Source organism: Ambystoma mexicanum, chromosome 10 (assembly GCF_040938575.1).
Source record: "Ambystoma mexicanum isolate Mex_15411 chromosome 10, UKY_AmexF1_1, whole genome shotgun sequence".
In the NCBI taxonomy this organism is placed as follows: Eukaryota; Metazoa; Chordata; class Amphibia; order Caudata; family Ambystomatidae; genus Ambystoma; species Ambystoma mexicanum.
Window position 1 is genome coordinate 1,129,829,595 of NC_090932.1, and position 18,808 is coordinate 1,129,848,402.

General features: G+C 45.6%; 1 protein-coding gene across 4 annotated transcripts in view; it reads left to right on the forward strand.

The window, feature by feature from the left end:
• Window positions 1-18,808, forward strand: part of LOC138492065 (PH and SEC7 domain-containing protein 1-like) — a 1,158,039-nt gene that overhangs the window by 871,173 nt on the left and 268,058 nt on the right. The window lies entirely within an intron of this gene.

An 18,808-nucleotide genomic window follows, 5' to 3' on the forward strand; every position in this document is an offset into this window, starting at 1 on the left:
GATAGGGGGGAGCCAGGTCATGGAGAGACTTAAAGACTAGACAGAGGAAATTCAATTTAAGTTGGGAGTGGAAGGGAAGCCAGCTAAGGGAGGACAGTGAAGAAGAAATGGAGTCATGTGGAACATTGGAACTGCATAATTGTTTGATTAATTATCTTAGCTGATGCATTGTATTTTATATATGTTGAGCTTGATGAATGTTTGTATTCTTAATAAACTCTTAAGTGAAAGAATGAATGAGTTGAGGGCAATTTAACATATTCCATATCTGTTACTAGATATGCACCTTTCACTTGAGAAGGAATGCTACTAAACCTACTCCTACTCAGTTTTCATTGCAGCAGAGATCCAAACTAACCCCTTCGGTAGACCACGTTGTGACTTCTCAAGAAGGCACTTTGACGCAATCAGATAGATGCTATAGACATAGCTACACCAGGAGCTGCAACAGGTCCCGCTTGAGCAAGAGAAGGGGATGTCCATTCTGTTTCCTCAAAGTTCTGCTGGGTACATACACAGCAATAAGAAATATCTAAGTGATACTCCACTAAAAAGAGTCAATCTGCGACCGCATTACCTCAAGTCACTCCATAGCAGAGACATAAATCTCTAGCCATGATCCTGTCATAGGGTTGAGCCAGGCAATGGAACATTGTAATAGCTCAGGTTACAGTTGACTATACTTGAAGTTAATCGGCACTCCATCGTTCTCATAATTAACCAATTTTCTGGGAGGAAATAATGAACACTCATGGATCAACCAAAGCAATGAGCTTAGTATTAGTCATAGCTGGGGTAACAATCCTAAGGTGGGAGGGACACTCGTGCCACTACTAAAAGGAGAACCTGCCAGACTAGACGTTGTTGGGAAACTGGCTTTACTACCTAAAGAACAAGAAAGGAATATCCAGCCACATAAAAGTCTCTAGGTAGTAATTAAAAGGGTAGACATTGAGGAGAGAAATCTAAAAATAAATAAAAGAATAAGTAGGATAAAGGGGTGACATCCTGTGAGAAGTCTGATAGTGCCAGAATCACCTTCTGACTTAAGGGAAAGGCGCTGCAATGCAAGCCTGTCGAACATAGCAGAGGAAGGTGTTATTTTATGTTAGCAGCACTTATAAAGCGCAAACGGTCACCGAAGGCATCTTGGCGTTCTACCCTAAGACATACGCAGTCAGACTGACAGAGCCAGGGGACTAAAAAAGAAAGGGTTTCAAGGCACGACGAAAGGACAAATGGGCCTCTGTGGCACAGAGGCGCAATGGGAGAGAATTCCAATCCTGTGCCGCAGCCACCGAAAAAGCTCGACGCCCGAGACGGTAGAACTTTATCTTTGGAATTTGGATAGTCAAGGTAGATTGAGAGCGCAGTGTTCTAGGGGTAACATAAGAACAGAATTTCATCTGAAGATATTCCGCCCCTTGTTTGTAATGGGCTTTGTGCACAATGCACAAAGACTTAAACAGCGCCTGCTTCTCGACTGGGGGCCAGTGAAGCTGGCGAAGAAAAGGGGTCATGCGGGAACCGAAGAGCGGATGCAGCACTGCTCTAGATGCCATGTTCTACAACAACTGGAGACAATGGAGTAAGTAAGTCGGTAGAGCAAGATAGAGCATGTTGCAATAGTCAATTCCACTTATTACTAAAGAGGAGACCACAGGAGCGTGGAATTTAGTAGAATGTAGGGAAGGACCTTACGAAGGATCCTAAGCTTGAAATGTCCCTTTTTGACAAGTAGATGCCACCTGCTCAGACACAGATAAGGAGGCTGAGATTGTAATGCCCAAGTCCTTGATCGTGGAGGCTGGCAGAGGAAAGGGGGCCAAGCTATTGGACAGAAATCCGAAGTCCAGAATAAGCAAGAATGAACAGAGCCAACAACCAGTACCTCAGTCTTCTCTCTGTTCAACTTCAGCCAATTCCTGGCCAACCATCGACCCACCGCCTCCCGGCAACCCCTAAGCCGAATAGCCGTATCGGGCTGTGACAGATCGTGCCGCAGAATAATCTAGTTGTCTTCGGCATAGGAGTAGCATAGGGAAGCCATGTGCCTGGATGATGCCAAGAAGAGGCTGGATATAAATGTTGAACAGGATAGGGGATATTGCAGAGCCCTGTGGGACACCGCATAGCAGAAGCACTGGCTTAGGATGGAAAGGTGGCAGAGAGACGGACTGTGAAAATCCCGCCAGAAAGGAAGTTAACCAGGCAAGCCCCTGACAAGATGAGCCAGCAGATAAGAGCCGAGAGACCAAGGTGAGATGGTCCACGGTATCAAAGTCAGCCGATAGGTCTAATAAAATCAGGGCTCCCACCCCGCTCTGGTCTACTAAGCGCGTTAAATCATCAACTACTGATACCAGGACAGAGTCAGTACCTCGACCTGGGCGAAAACCCGACTTAAAGGAGTCGAAAAAGAAAGAAGATTCAGAGAAGGAACTCAGAAGAGGAGAATTCAAGGGTTCTAATAATTTCATAAGAAATGGGAGCAATGAAATGGGATGACAATTAGAGAACCGTGGGGTCAAGGGAGGATTTTATTGGAAGGGAAATAACAAGAGCGTGTTTTTAATCATTTGGAATGACGCTAGAAGAGGCCAACACATCTTTCAGAATAGATAGCGGGATTGGGTCAAGCGGTGACGCAGACTTTAACCCATTAATAGCAGACAGTATATCTTGGGCAGTGAAGGTTGGGAAGGTGGACCAGTTGGCACTGGGTTTGATTTCAATAAGAGAAGAGTCAGACGGCATTGAAGGAGAGCAGGTCAGACCAATTTTGTTCCGAATAGCAATGATCTTTTCTTCAAAGAATTTAGGCAAAGTCGTAGAGCTCCTGTGAAGGAGTAAATCTGGAGTGAGACTTGGATTGCGAGGCCAGAGATGGAACTACCTCAAATAGAGCTTTGGGTTGATTAATAGCATGCTCTACTTTTTCACTGAAGAATAGTTGTTTTGCGGATAGTTTAGCTCTTTGGTAATTGGCAAGGCGAAAGAGGACTTTATTGGCTAGTTGATAGCCAGTCCTCCATTTCCTCTCTGCCTGTCTGTGCAAAAGCTTAAGAGCTGTAAGTTCATCCGTGTACCAGGGTTCAGACTGGCGGTTTTTCAGTATGCACCGCTTAGGAGCAAGATTATCAGCTGCATAGTTGTGTGCAAGGGACAGGGTAGTCAAGAAGAAATCGTTAGTCGCTGTACAGTGATTGGCAATCTGAGAGCTAAAATGCTGATGGGAGATAGAGGGCCAGCAATGTTTCCAAATGAACTGTCTAGGAAAAGGATGGAAGAGAAGCCTCCAAAAGTTCTGAAAAAGGGACAACCATATGACCGGACCAAATAACAGGAAGTACGGAAAAAACAGAAATAAGGGATTTCGGGGCAAAAATAAAGTCAAGGGTATTACCTAATTGATGTGCTGGATAGGTGACCTGCTGGAAGAGCCCAAGATCCAACATCCTTGACAGAAAGTGGGATACTAGATGTCAGTTGGACTTATTCGTCGGAAGATTAAAGTCAGCAACAATGATGGGATTAGACTATTTCAGCCAAAGATCAGCTACAAATACAGGAAACTTGTTACAAAACACACAACCATAACCTGGAGGGCAGTAAACTAAGAGAACAAATAAAGTAGTTGTGGTAGAGACTGGGATACGAGTTAAAAGACCTTCCATTTTCAAGGAATGATTATTTTTAATGGCAGTGAATTAAGTATTATTAAAAAACACAGCAACTTCTCCTTCAGGATGGAGGGAAGCACGGTCCAGGTGTAAAATCTTATAATCTTCGTCTGGGTTTGAATTATTGAGGGGTCTGAGTGTTCCTGAAACAAGTTTCTGAGATGAACACAAGATCAGGTTGGTGATTGTCAATAAGCTCTTTGTAGTCTTTAGCATGAGCTACCAAGGAGTGTGCATTCAAGACAAAGCAGTTCAAAGAATTGAGCTTGGTTTTTCCTGAGGGGATATTCCATTGGGACAAAGTGTAAAAAAATCAGGTGGCAGAATAGTGTTCATTGGAGCTAAGCCTAAAAGATCAACCCAGGAAATAAAACTTGCCAAACTCGGAAGGGTAATGGAGGCCAGAGATGCCCCCCATAACCCGGACTGTGCACAGACAGGCTTGACTTCAGCACGCAAGGCCCTCTCCCGCTGCACCCGTCTGCTGCGCCGCCAGTAAACGCCTCCATTATGTATGCACATCTTTATCGCAGTAGCCAAAGCCTCCCACTCCAGTGAGTAGAAAGGGAAAACAGACCGCAAGAGCGTGTCTGAACAGGGAAGCCAGGCACTTTCCAGCCAGCAAGCAGCGTAACAAGGAGATCACAGAACAAAATTAAAACAAACTTTCAACAAGCAGCATCCAGTCGCCTGCCATGCACATAAGTGTGCTGAAAAGAAATCAAAAGAAATACAACAAAAATGTAAAAATGCGGCACCCAGGCTGGTCATACCTTATGGGTCACAGGGCTCATGGCATTAACCATTACAGAGCAACCTCTGAAAGAACCCTCAAATCCTAAGTGAGGAACCGGTTAAAATTGGAAATCTTGTGGCAAAAATAAGGGGTAGATTTAGAATTACCTACAATCTACGAGATATAACACAGCTTGGAGAAACTAGACATGTACAGAGATGAACACTATGCTTTCTACTACGCACACATCCACAGAGTTCAGCATCCAATGTAGATCGGAAACCTGTGAGGAACAAGGGAAAAAAGGTATAGAAGAAGCAAAAAGAAGACAGCAGCACTACAAAATTGAAAAGCACCATACCCACATGATAATTCCAGTAATTAAGGAAACCGGTGGCTTGATTGAGGTACTTTGATATTCTGATTCAGACATTTTCCATATTTTAGGAAAAATATAAGCAATGTTTAATGTAGCTACAGATAAGCAAGTAGAAATGATTACTCCCACAAAACAAGTGGTAGAAAACAATGAAATTCATTTAATAACAATTCACTTAAAGGGGGAACAACAAAAATAAATTGATAAACATATAAAACACAATGGTCTTTTGGCACCTTGAGAATAGCCCCCACTGTAGATTAGAGAAGCACCCAGGGAATAAGATGTGGTTAAACCGGCCTTTCCAAAAGAAGTTGTGCAACACTTAATAAATACTGTTGCCGAATCCTGGACAGTTCTAGGAGCAGTTCATTCATTCAAAAATCATAGAGCTAGTGAGTGTGATTGTCTACTGCATGAAATGCAGTCGTGAACCCGTAGGCCCTTTAAGCGAGGTAACAAATAAGTAGGTGGACGGGGATGCAGAATTTACTCTGACACCAATAATAAGACCGACTCGGGAAGTTGGCAAAAACATAACTGTTTTAATTACAGTTGTCTAAAACAGGGAGTACAGCGGACATCACAGACGTCGCACAAACATTTTGCATAAAAAACACATTTATATAATGAAAATTCGTCATCACTGACGTCCTACTACAAGGCAAAATAAGAAAACCTACTTGGTGTTGTGATAGGCTTAAGGGGAACATCTAGGTATACTTTCTATGGGGGATAGGATTATAATTGGTTCTCCAACATCAGGTGGACAACTTATGCCCACCCCTAGTGCTAACCATCTTTGCCTTCATAAAATACCCAAAGATTCATTGGCCTTCAAACTATAGGGCTCTTTGCTACGTGGCCGTCTACAGTTGGTTGGCACGCTGGTACACTTCTGGAATATTCCACTCGCTAGCGGCACTCAAGCTGGTATCCCTAGTGCTTGTGGGTTGGCTTGACCATGCCTCCTACCCAATTAGTCCATGATCCATCATCACTCCTGCTGTCTGCCGTTCGAATTGCCTTTGAATTCGGCCTTGCAAGTTTCACTGTGCCTGAGAATAAATGGGGAGTGTGAGCACAGCCTTATATCCTGTCTCGATGTGGCTTGCCCAAAGTCTATTTTCATCTGGATCATGTGACAGGAGACCGTGTTTGAGCTCCTTTCTTCGTATTTATACTATTAAATGAATAAGACTTGGCACCCATAGTGCTTTTCCATTGTACCTCAAACAGGAGCTTGCCTTGCTTCTCACTTTCATTGTATCATCTCAAATAGATAACCAGTTTCTTGGCTGCCTCAACCCTTGATACTGGGTCAGAGAAGCCTTCTCGAATCTTACTTCTGTCAGCTGTCTTTCTCCTAATGCGCCTTACTTCAGGTCTTCTGTTCATGAGGGGGTCCTGGTTTGCTTAAACACGACATGGAACATCCAGATTCTCTCGGAAGCACTGAGCGGAGTTCCCTGACCTAGTCATATTTTGCTAATATTGTTATATATTTCCCCGTTTATTCCACCTCTACGTCGAGTCTCCGAACATCGACACTCGACGCCGGATCGGAGAAAATTCAACCGTCGGACTACAGCGACGGATTTGGGCCTGGGAAGGCCTCTGGCCTCGGCCCGGGCCTCGGAAGTCCTCTGGACTCGGTCCTGCAAGTAGGGAGAGTGGGGGGTGGCACATATCCTACACTCTGATTAATATAGGTACATTACTTATATTCCTACACTCCCAGCCCGCTGCCACAGGGTGCGTATGGAGGGTACTCCTTTTCAATTTTGCCCCAAGTGCAACCGCAAATATGCTTGGGTTGACAGACACGCCACGTGTAACCTCTGCTTGCCGAGGGACCACCCCGAGGCGAATTGCAGAGCGTGCAGTCGGTTTAAACCGAAGACCCTTAAGGACCGTTCGACAAAGCGTTGGGCCCACCACGCCAGGCGACAAGAGGCCATGGCCGCGGAGGGTGCCTTCAGCGATGGCAGCGACGCCATACTTTCGGACGACGAGGGCAATGTGGCGTCGATGGACCGCCAAGCGCAAGTCCCCGACCTCGGAAGATTGTCCGCAGGGCAGCTATGGGGAAGACCCCCGGCGACACGAGCTCTACCCACACCACTTCCAGCAAACAAAGGTCCAACCGAGACTCGACGCGCACATCGAGTTCTCGGAAAGAGGCACGTAGAGAACGGTCCTCTGGGCGTTCGTGTTCGAGATCGCCTCATGACACCAAGCAACCCTCCACTGTTGCTAAGAGTGCCTCGCTCCCCTTAGTGACTGAGGTTCGGTTGTCGGAGGACGACGCCGACCTCTACCCCCAAGCCGCACTCCAGGAGTCGGCATCTGTAGACGGCGGTAAGACTGCTACCGAATCCCTTACAATCTCCAGAGACAGGGACTCTACCCCCGAATTTCGGCGCCAGGCATCGAAAAGCTCTGATAGGGCCCAAAAATCGGGGAAACACTCTTCCACCCACGGGGAGGGGGGAAAACAACGAAGTAAGCAGTCCCAGCCTACTTTCACTCCTAAACTAAATTCTACTCCACCTAAATAGACGGACAAGTCTCAGTCCCCTGTTCAGGCCAGTAGGTCTAGCCAGGACAAATCTCAGTCTCTTGTCCCTAAGACCCCTGTTCAAACCAGTAGGTCTAGTCAGGATAAAACAGGGAAAGCACTCCAGGAAAGAGTTATTCCCAGTTCAAGGGAATGGTCCAGTGATGACATAGACAGAGTAATGTCAAGGATGTCATCATTGGCAGATTTCTACGCCAAGAACCCGGAACACTTTCTCTCTTATACCCCAGAAGGGTCAACTCCCTCAGGCTCTAAGGATCCAATACCCCCAAGTAAGAAGTCCCGGGGTGAAGCACCAACTCAGTCTTCAGACCCCTTCTATATACAGCCCTATTCTCAATATCAGGAAGATCCATCCTTTGGTGAGGATCCAGACGTGGGTATGTTCGAAGAACAAACTGGGACAGGCTATTATGGGGATGATGAGGACCAAGAGGAGGAGGAGGAGGACGACGACGACCCAGATACATACAGGGTAGATTCCCCAGTAGAGAAAGAGCGCGCGGTTACCGACTCCCCTGTCGACGACCAGCCTCAACTGAATGAGGTCCTGTCCAAAGCGGCACAGCACTTCCACATTGACACCCAAGGTGCTCAGGAAGAGAGGGACTTTGCAGAGGAACTGGTGGGAGAAAGGAGACCTGTTGCTCAGGCCATCCCTATCCTTAAGTCAATACAAAGGAGGATAGACCCTTCCCTTGTTAACCCCAATCTCACTAGGGCAGTAAACCCCAGAATTGAAAAGCTTTTCAGGGCAGCCCAATATGACCCACTATACATAAGGGGACATCTCAAACCGGACTCCCTGGTTGTTACAAACACGCGTAAGAGGGCGGGAACACCCTTGTCATCGTCCGAAGCTCCCCCCGACAAGGAGAGCATGAAGATTTATGGCTTGGGCAGGAAAGTAGCCTCCACTTCCGCCTACCAGGCAAGGATTGCCAACTCCACCACCCTGCTGGCTAGTTACAACTGCATCCAGTGGGAAGAAGTCGCGGCTCACATAGACTCCGCCCAAGAACCCTTAAAAAGCCAATTGGCACGAGTTTCGGCAGAGGGGAGAGCCGTGTCAGGTTGCATTTTAAAATCAACCTTTGATGCCGCAGATAACGCCGGCAGATTAATTGCTGAGAGCACGGTCATCAAGAGGCATGCTTGGCTACGGCAGTCTGGGTTCAAGGCCGAGACCCAAGCAGCATTGATAGATAAGCCGGTGGAGCCAGATCTATTGTTTGGAAAGGCGGTCGAGGACACGCTGAAGAATGCCAAGGACGAGTACGAGACACTCAAGTCCCTAGGGCAACTAACCAACAAACCCCCTAACCAGAGAGGGAATGGCAATTTTCGTCGGCCTCGCAGACAAAACTCCCAAAGAGGCTCAAACTATTCCCAAGGCCAGGATACTCCATGGAACACTAACCAGCAATCTACCCAGAGTTATGGCAGGGATAACAAAAGAGGTCGTGGTAGGGGTAGAGGCAGTCCCAACAAAGGAGGGGGCACGCCTCCACCAAAACAGTGACGCTCCGTTCAGGGTCCCTTCTCACACATCCCCAGTAGGGGGACGCATTTCCATCTTCACCCAAGCTTGGGAAGGGATCACATCAGACAGATGGGTGCTGTCCACAGTATACTGCATAGAACTCCTAGAGTGTCCGCGAAACCACCCTCCACGACAAAGAATACACTCTTTAGACCACCAGAAGATCCTACTCGAAGAGATCGAAAATCTTCTCGCAAAGGACGCGATAGAACTCGTCCTGGGACACCAGGTAAACAAGGATATTTATTCAACTTACTTCCTTGTGCCAAAAAAGATTTCACAAGGCGCCCAGTATTGGACTTATGGCCTGCAAACAAGTATGTCAAGCCCCAAAAATTTTGCATGACTACTCTCCAAGAGGTAATTCACCTCCTAAAAAAGGGAGATTACATGGCAACATTGGATATGAAAGATGCCTATTTTCATGTTTCCATGTTCCCAGCGCACAGAAAATATCTGTGCTTCAAGCTGGACAGTCAGCACTACCAGTTCAAGGTACTGCCCTTTGGGATAGCCTCAGCTCCAAGGGTATTCACCAAGATACTGGCGGTGGCGGCGGCACACCTACGCAGGGAGGCAATCCCAGTGTACCCTTATCTGGACGACTGGCTCATCACGGGGGAGACCACAGTAATTTGCAGGACAAACATTCAAAGAACTATCGACCTCCTCTTCGAATTGGGCTTCTCCATAAACGAGAAAAAAATCAAGTCTGGTGCCCAGCAGCTCCAAGCAGTTCCTAGGAGCTGTTCTAAATACTCAAGAGGGGTTGGCTTTTCCTTCAGAGGAAAGAATTTGGAATATACTACTGCAAATTCCACAATATCAAACCGGTCGCCAGATAACAGTACGCAAAGCAATGCGTTTGCTGGGCATGATGGCGTCGTGTATTTACCTGGTCCCCCACGCGCGCCTGCGCATGCGTCCAATGCAAGAATGGTTGGCGAAACTGTGGTCTCAGGCAAGTGGTCAGTGGGACGATCTAGTGGTCGTTTCGCCAACACTTGTACAAAGCCTCCAATGGTGGACAAGAGACAATCTATCCAAGGGGAAACCCTTTTACGATCCCGAGATACAGGCGGTAGTCACGACGGACGCATGCCTGACAAGATGGGGAGCTCACCATCTCCACCACACAGCTCAGGGTCTCTGGTCTCACACAGTGGCCAAGAACCCCATCAACCTGCTAGAGCTTATGGCAGTTTTCAGAGCACTTCAAGCGTTCGAGCCCCACCTACTGAACCTGTCGGTGCAGATCCGGACGGACAGCACGACAGCCATGTTCTACCTGAACAAGCAAGGAGGGACTCGTTCGCCAAATCTATCCAGACTTGCCCAGAAAATTTGGATATGGGCACTCAGACGGAACATCTTTCTGTCATCTCAACATGTTCCAGGGGATCTCAATTCTCTAGCGGACGCTTTGAGCAGAGATCCCCTTCCGGAGGAACACGAATGGTGTCTACACAGAGAAATCGTAGAAGATCTCTTCTCTCAGTGGGATTTCCCGACTATAGACCTATTCGCCACAAGCAAAAACAGACAATGCCCAGGATTCGCATCCAGGTTTCCCCAACCAGACTCCCTGGGGAACGCCCTGTGGATGAACTGGTCAGGGATGTTTGCGTACGCTTTTCCACCAACTCCTCTCATCAGGAAGGTGGTGAACAAGATGAACAGAGAGTCGATGACGCTCGTCCTAGTTGCTCCCATGTGGGCGAGGCAACCGTGGTTTCCACACCTACGCAGACTTTCGGTGTGCGATCCCATCAAACTCCCGGGCTGGTACAATCTTTTGTCCCAGCACCAAGGTCAGAAGGTGCATCCTCACCCAACTCCATGAACCTAGCAGCATGGCTCCTGAGGTCATAGAGTTTGGACATCTCAATTTACCACAGAGGTGTATGGACATCCTAAAAGAGTCTAGGAAACCGAACACGAGGCATTGCTACTTCGACAAATGGAAGATATTCGTTATCTGGTGCCAGAATAAACAAATCAACCCAGTTGATTGCACTCCTTCCACAATCGTGACATACATGCTCCACCTGCTGGACGCAGGGTTGGTTTTCAACTCACTAAGGGTACAACTGGCAGCACTGTCAGCGTACACCACCTCACATAGCAAAGTGTTGTGATGGAAGGTACCCGTGGTTAAAGCCTTCATGGAGGGAGTAAAGAGACGTCATCCTCCTATATCTAACCCACCACCAGGATGGGACCTGAACGTGGTGCTATCTAAACTCATGGGCCCCCCTTTCGAGCCCATGCAAAAGACAAGTCTCAAACACCTGACCTATAAGACTGCCTTCTTAGTAGCCATTACATCCATAAGAAGGGTCAGTGAAATTCAGGCTTTGTCAGTGCAGGATCCTTTCTTTACTATTCATAAGGATAAGCTGGTTTTACGGACACACCCTAGGTTCTCACCTAAGTTTATTTCTAAATTCCATGTAAACCAGTCCATCGAGCTTCCGGCTTTCTTCCAAAACCCACAAAGCTCGGCTGAGGTTAAACTACACACCCTAGATGTGCGTAGGGCGGTCCTTTACAACGTAAACAAGACCAGACCGCTTAGGAAAACAGATCAACTGTTTGTCTCCGTAGCCACAGGCAAAGAGGGAGATCGCGTCTCTAAGGGTGCCATCTCCAAGTGGATTGTCAACTGTATCCAGTTGTGTTACTCTCTTTCTGACAAAACTTTGCCTTTTACGCCCAGAGTCCACTCGACAAGAGGCATTGGGGCCACTCTGGCTTTCATTGCGAATGTTCCCCTTGACACCATTTGCAAAGCAGCTACTTGGAGCTCTATTCACACTTTTACTCAGCACTACTGCATTGACATCCATTCCAAGACAGATACTCAAGTGGGACAAGCGGTTCTAAGACATTTATTTGCTCATGACCCTTCTCAAATCCCACCTCCTTCTAACACTGCTCGCTAATCTATGCACAGCATGTGATCTAAGCAGATTCCACAAGCCTCAGAAGGGATACATTACTCACCGTAATCGTATTTCTGATGCTTGTATCTGCTTAGATTCACATGCGACCCACCCTTCCTCCCCTCTGAGAGAAGGCGCATGGATGCTTGTAGTCTTACCTTATCTATCTTCTATCTGCTTGGATCATCTGTACTCGCGCTACTCCTCATGCTACCTCATGTCAGAAAAAATACAATCTGAGGGTCCTAGACGCGTGAGAGATCATGGGTACAGTGGACGTCACACTAGGGATAGTATTACTGGCACGCCCTGTGTCGACGCCCATTTTCGAGTTTCGAAAAACAAACTGTAATACTCTGCAGCTTCCATTCGATGTCGGCCTATGCACAGCATGTGAATCTAAGCAGATACAAGCATCAGAAATACGATAATGGTGAGTAATGTATCATATATATATATATATATATATATATATAATTTTGGCGGCACCGCCTGCAGTCTATTCACTACGTATAGCCAGCCTCAAGATTACTGAGTCTACTTGCTTTACAGCATCTGTACAGTTATAACATTATTTTCATTTTCTTCAGTGCTTTTCGCATGTGCAATCTTCATTCCTGCACATGAAATATTGCTTGACTCTTCAGTTTGTAATCAGATTCTTTAAGGTTTATATAATTTCTTCTTCGGCATCTCTTCTTGGTGCGTCATTTCTGCTGTTAAATGTGACGTCACCAGTCTCTTGCCTTTGTTACTTCACACTTCTTCAAGAACCTCTTTTAAGAGGCTGTCATTTCTCGGTGGCTATGTTACGTAAGGCTTTCTTAATGGATACCTGGTTTCGAGGATACTTCGTGGGATAGATACCAATATTGGATTTGTGCATGTCGCAATTTCCAGCTTCCAACATATAGGATGAACTGGGGCGGGACTTCCGATATAGGCATTTGGCTCCTCCTCTACAGTGTACTCATCACCAAGTCCTCAGAAACAGTAGTCCATCAAACAACAACCTATCCCTTACATAAAAGTGATATTAAACTTGCAGTCGGACCAAGGAGTCACTATAAAGGCAATACCATACAAAAGACTCATACTTCCAATGGGTGAACCAGATGGTACATACTGTTCTAGACAATTGTACTCCAGGCACACACAAGTTTTGAGGCAGTGCACAATCTACACCGTTTTGGACGTTTCAGTAATATCCAGAGGTGTAAGTACAAAACTATGGTAGACCTGGGAATTTTTTTTTACGAAGCCATTATATCCATAGCGTTTCAGATACATTGCATTAATCTTCCAAGGGCAACACTATTGTTTCACAAGAATAGCACAGGAACATTCCCAAGAATAATACAGAGCTTGTTGCCAAATATTAGATTCCAAATTGTTTGCAGTACGTGGATGACATCTATTGTAAAGCTGATGATTTTTAAACCCACTTAGGTGGATTTAATCATAATTCATTACCTCTAAATGATTATGTACTAAATTTAAAGAAATAAAAGATAGCATAAATAGAGGTATAATTTTATGGGGTTTTCATTCCTATCTAGAAAAATGTAGCTCAGACAGGTTCAGATATTACTGGGTTTGTTAAATTATGGTTGTACATGTGTAACAAACTACGTATGCTGCATTAGTTGAAGTGAATTTCAGACCATCGGGAAAGCAGAATACATGCACATTCTACAACACATTTACAATTACTTGACTCAAAGTACTCTTCAAGATAGTAACACAGATGAAGAATAATAAGTAACATTACTTTCTGGTCAGAAAGCATTCACAAATGCAGTTTGTAATTTTGTTGAGGAGAACTGTATCATTCGCATGTCTTCACGATACTGGAACAGAAGGTCACTCCAGAAGACATGATCTTAACATCAGTGCAGATTATAGTACAGAAACAAAGGGTTATAGTATCTAATAAAACTGTACACCTCAAAAGCGCAGTTGGAAATAGCGACACACTAGCTCTTGAACACTATATGCTAGATGGATTCAATGGCTGCTACTCGAGCCACTCCTGATGTTCAGTACGTTACAAACAAGAGTTAAAGGATATATGTGATCTTGAATGGATTTTAGTATCAAAAGTAGTACTAGTGATACCAGACATACTGTTAGGGAGAATTCTCACAAATGGCTGATTTCCCTTATCTAATGAGTCCCTCAGCAGCTTTGCTGGATTTCTAGGATTTATTTTTTTCACCTGGTAAGTGTGAGCCTTTTTCCCACTCTTACATGTGTTTTGCTGTGTGTGTTTTCACTTTTTGTGTAATCTATAGCACTGGAGCCACACCTACTCCATGGCCTCATATTGTTCATGTGTGTTACACAGCACCTTCAGTGCAGTGACACAGGGTTGTCTTTTAGACTTTCCCCTGACTCCATTTTTCTGGGGCTGACTACTGTCCCCCAGAAAAGGTAAAGTTGCTATTAACTTTACTTAGTCACTTTAAACCACAGACCCAGTACACCCCATCTTACATTGAGTACTGGAAAGGGTTAATTCTTATCCCTTTTTGTCTATGCCTCTTAGAGCCTTGTTTTGCTCCCTTTACATAAAGACTTGGCTGGTGGCAGTGGTATCTACCCTACCTTTTCTACCGCGATTATCCTATATAAACGTGGTATTGTTTTAGGCTATTATATTAGTCTTGAACATAAAGCCGCTTGACCAAATACATTTTATTTTGGCTCCGGCTGGGTTTATTCTCCATTTCCTTTTGTTAGTCTTTCTCGTGTTTTTCTCTGCGCGCCAAACCAGGGATGATTCCTTTGTTCTGTTTTTTCGCTGGCTTCTGCACAGAAGCCCTCCTTAAGGCGCCTGAAATTCTAGGCAGGCATGATGTGAGGGAGGGGGTCTTCGGATCCCTACCATGGGTTCCCTTGGTAATCCAAGTCACACTCCTGTTTGATTGGCTGAGGGGACTGTCCTTGGCAGGACAGCCACCCTGCTGTGTGGTTGACAGCCAGGCTGTATGAATGGGGGAAAACTGCATAATAAGCAGGTCTCTGGGACTGGAAACAGAGAGTCGCCACTCGAACGAAAGAACCAACGAGGAACTGGCTGAAGAGGACCCCTACAACGACTGAACCGCCCGGTGAAGTTCTGATGCAGGTCCGAATCTCCAGTATCCGACGACAGAGAAGATCCTCCAGGAAACTTCTTCCCCTGAGCATGTGAGACCAACCAGGTCGCCCAAACTGCAAGCCAGGACCCCTCCTCTGGTCGAATTCGCCATACAGAGTTACAGTGGGCCGGATAGCCAGGAAGGTTGGGCCCTGCTTGGGTTTTAAGGAACGCACCTTTTATTCGCTGTTTTGCTCTGCTGCTGGTTTCTTCCCTGGGTGGTGCAGGACCCTCCAGTCTTCCTACTTCGTGTCAGTCCGACAGTCGCTTCAGGAACCGTGAGCCCTCTCCATTTTAATGTACTTTGCAAATCTGGTTGTCTGTTTCGTTCAACCGCAGTGAAAGTGTTTGAAATCGTTCTCCAATCCGAGGGCTTGTCCTTCTCTTCTCTTTGAACTAACTTTTCTATCAACCAGCCTCGTCTGGAATCAGTGCCACAAACTTTACTGTGAACTACCCTGAACTGTGTGATCTTGAGCAAAAGACTTTTGACCCATTGACTTTGGCCCTAAGCCTTTTCTATTTGATCTCCTCATTGAAGTTCTCCTTGTTCAACTGCCCTGAGTACTTACTTGTTGGTTTGCCTAATTTCTAATAACTTTGTATTTCCCTCCCTTTTAAATTGCTTGAGTGCCATTTTGCTCCTACTTCATTTTGTGAGCTTAACTTGTCTGGAATTTAAGGGAAGTGGTGTGGCGTATTAAGATTGTGATTTTTACCTTGCTTATAATAGTGTAATGTTATACAACTGAAGAGTGAAATAAATGTATATTCTTTTAATTGAAAACCTTGAGTCATAGTAATTGATGTCCTTTGTGTAACTATTTGATACTGCTCACTTACTCTTGAGATAAGTCTGGCTGATCCGCTACTGCTACCACTTTAACTGTGTAGTACAGGCTTGTACCAAAGGTGAAATTGTACTGACACTTGTAGTCTTAATTGTGTGTGGTGTTCCCAAAGGGACTGCATATCATTCTGCCTAACACATACCATTGTGGATGTTTGCAGAAGTGTACTATCTCTTGGTTAAGCAATTCCAGGCATTGAAACATGCTCTAAATGCTCAGCCGCACGTGCTTTTGTAAAATGCCAATTCAGCCATAATAATGTCTTTGAATGTCGGGAATCAAAAACAAAACATTTAGGAGACTAATGTGCTCAAACAGCAGAGTTACATGGTCTTTGACTGACACGGCCAAGTTGTTCAACAAATCAAAACTTATTGTCTATGATACAAATTCATAGTTGGCAAGATACAATTTGGACCTGCAATGGTAGGGACGCAATTATTTAAAGATTCCAAAGGGAAATTGGCAGTATCACAACACCTTTGACAGAAGATTTGGTACATCAGGGGTAAATCATCTAATGGCTTACACCGACTAAAGCCCACAGTAAAGTGTTTTTCCTTTGCTGGCAATGCGCTAGCAAGTGTGCCCGCTAGACAGCAGACTACAAGATCTGTGGAGGTAGCTTTGACAGGCTCAGCTGCATACATTGATGCCTGCCCAGGAACAAGCTGTCCTAATCCAAAGGAATTCCTTCACATATAACATCTAGACTAAAAGACAACACAACAATAGCCTCTGTTAAAATGGATTTCTAGAATATGGCTTGGTGGACAGATTTTGGAAAGCCACCCTAGTTGTAATGAACAGGGAACGCTGAAAGTTTAGCTAAACCCCAGGTTTAAACCAGAGAGCAGGTTAGGCTATTCTCAGGAGTCCGTGGGGTCAGAGGCCTTCAATGAATACACACAATATGATACACAATAATTCAATTTAGACAGGTATGTGTCAAAAACAGAATTATTTATTCTAGGCCTTCTACAGACACTGAAAAATGAAAATAGCAGGTGATATTATTACAGAATACTCCATATTAAACCTATATTCATTCACCATAGGTTCATAAATGCATTCAGATAACTTATTCAACACAGCAGGTAAGTAAAATAATGCAATATATGATAGAATCAATTCACAAGTGGTTTCCCTAACTTAAACAGTTCAATCCTTCAGAAGAATGGGGCCTGGTGTCCAAAGGTGTCAGGCGCCACAGTGCCTCTCACCAGAAGTAGTCTTTGCAGGTAAGTTATAATTTACTTGTGTTGGTGAGGGAATTAAAAACTCTTCAACAATTCTACTAAGGTTAGTAAATAGTCTTTTATATTTCAGGAGTTACTACCCAGGTTCGCCGATGTTAGCAAAGATTTCTCTTTTAGCAACTTTCCCTCCATAGTTTCTATGGATCCCCAATCTTTTTGCTTTGTTTTTGATCTTGTTCTGTCATTTTGAGAGGAAGTAAAGCCTTCAGCTTCACTTGCCCTGCCTTTTGCTCTTTTGTTATAGGAAAACTGGTAAAACCTTCATACTATCAGTACTGGGAAACTGTTTACCTTTTTCATCTTGTAGTGTTGGGCCTCCAATCAACTTAACCCAGAGTAGGCCCACCTCTTAAGAAGTGAGTGCACATTGTGTCCATAAGAAAGTTTGTTGTGATGCTGGAAATGGCTTATGGAGGGACAGGGCCTCCTAGTCCTTGTTCTACCGCTTGTCTGTGTGTGTTTTCTCTGTTTTCTGCCACTCCGGTCCAGCTGGACCTCTGGTAGTGCAGCTCTTTGTTTTTTCCTTTTGGTGAACAACACCCATGGGATACCCTTATGGCATCCGTGGGTGGGTGTACACCCTTGTACCCCTTATGTGTATTTGTGGGCACCTGTCTTTTGCCCACAGAGCAGGGTATGGGCTGGTAGCAGCTACATACTGACTTGGCAGTGGCTTTGAGTGTCTTCCATTTTGGGACACCCAGGCCCTGCTATAGGAATCCATGGATTCCTGATAGAAGGCAAGATGGCCCCTGCGTCCTCTTGGTTTCTATTGCCTTTATACCTTGTTTCCCAAAGTCCTGGGAAGTCCTGTGTCTCTTCCCTTTCTCCTGACTGGCTGTTGGGTGTAAATGCCACATATGGCCATGGGGCTGCCTCCTGCCAGACTGACTGGAGCCTTCCCAGAGGCTGTGTGTTGTGGGTTCACCCTAGAGGTGGGACCTGTATGATTGGAGTCTAAAGTACATTCTGTGTTATGGGTGTCTGGTTTCTGTGTGTGTGGCACAATGAATGAGACAGCTCTGACTGAAAATGACATGAATTCAGTGTAGCGTGCTGAAAGGCTGGGTGCTTACCCCAATCCACATACTTTGTTATGGGTGTCTGGGTGGAGTAAATGGCCTGAATGACTGTGAGCCTGATTGGCTGGCTGCCTGCTTGCATTAATGCCCTTCTGCGTGATTGGCTGGCTGAGCCTGGCTCAGCCTGAGTGAATGGGGAACAGATGTGTATATCTGGGGACCTCTCACCTACCAATGTGTTCAGAAGCTGAAGTCGAAGCTGAAGCAAGAAGAAACTGTTCCTTGAAGCCCAGCTGGAGGAGAAGTCTGCTGCTGCATTTCGCTGTGTAATCTAAAAGCTGCTGTGTTCTTCCAAGGACTGATCCAGAGAGGACCTGCAAAGGAGACCTCTCCCCAGCTACGAGGGACCATTGCGCAAACTGCTACTCTTCATCAGAAGTACCCTGAAAGCCAGTCCTGTGTGCCTGCCGTCTGGAGAAGGGGTCTTCGTGAGTCCTGAAGGAGAGTGCCCAGACATCGGTAGTTGAAGTCCATTGGCGTCACCCGGGTCCAGAGGTGTGTTTTGTGACCGATGGAGGCCGTTGCTGTCTACTGCCCAGAAGAGGGGGTAGCCTGGCATAGTGCTGCTGGACACCCAAAGTTCTGAAAGTTCCAAACTGCCTATGAA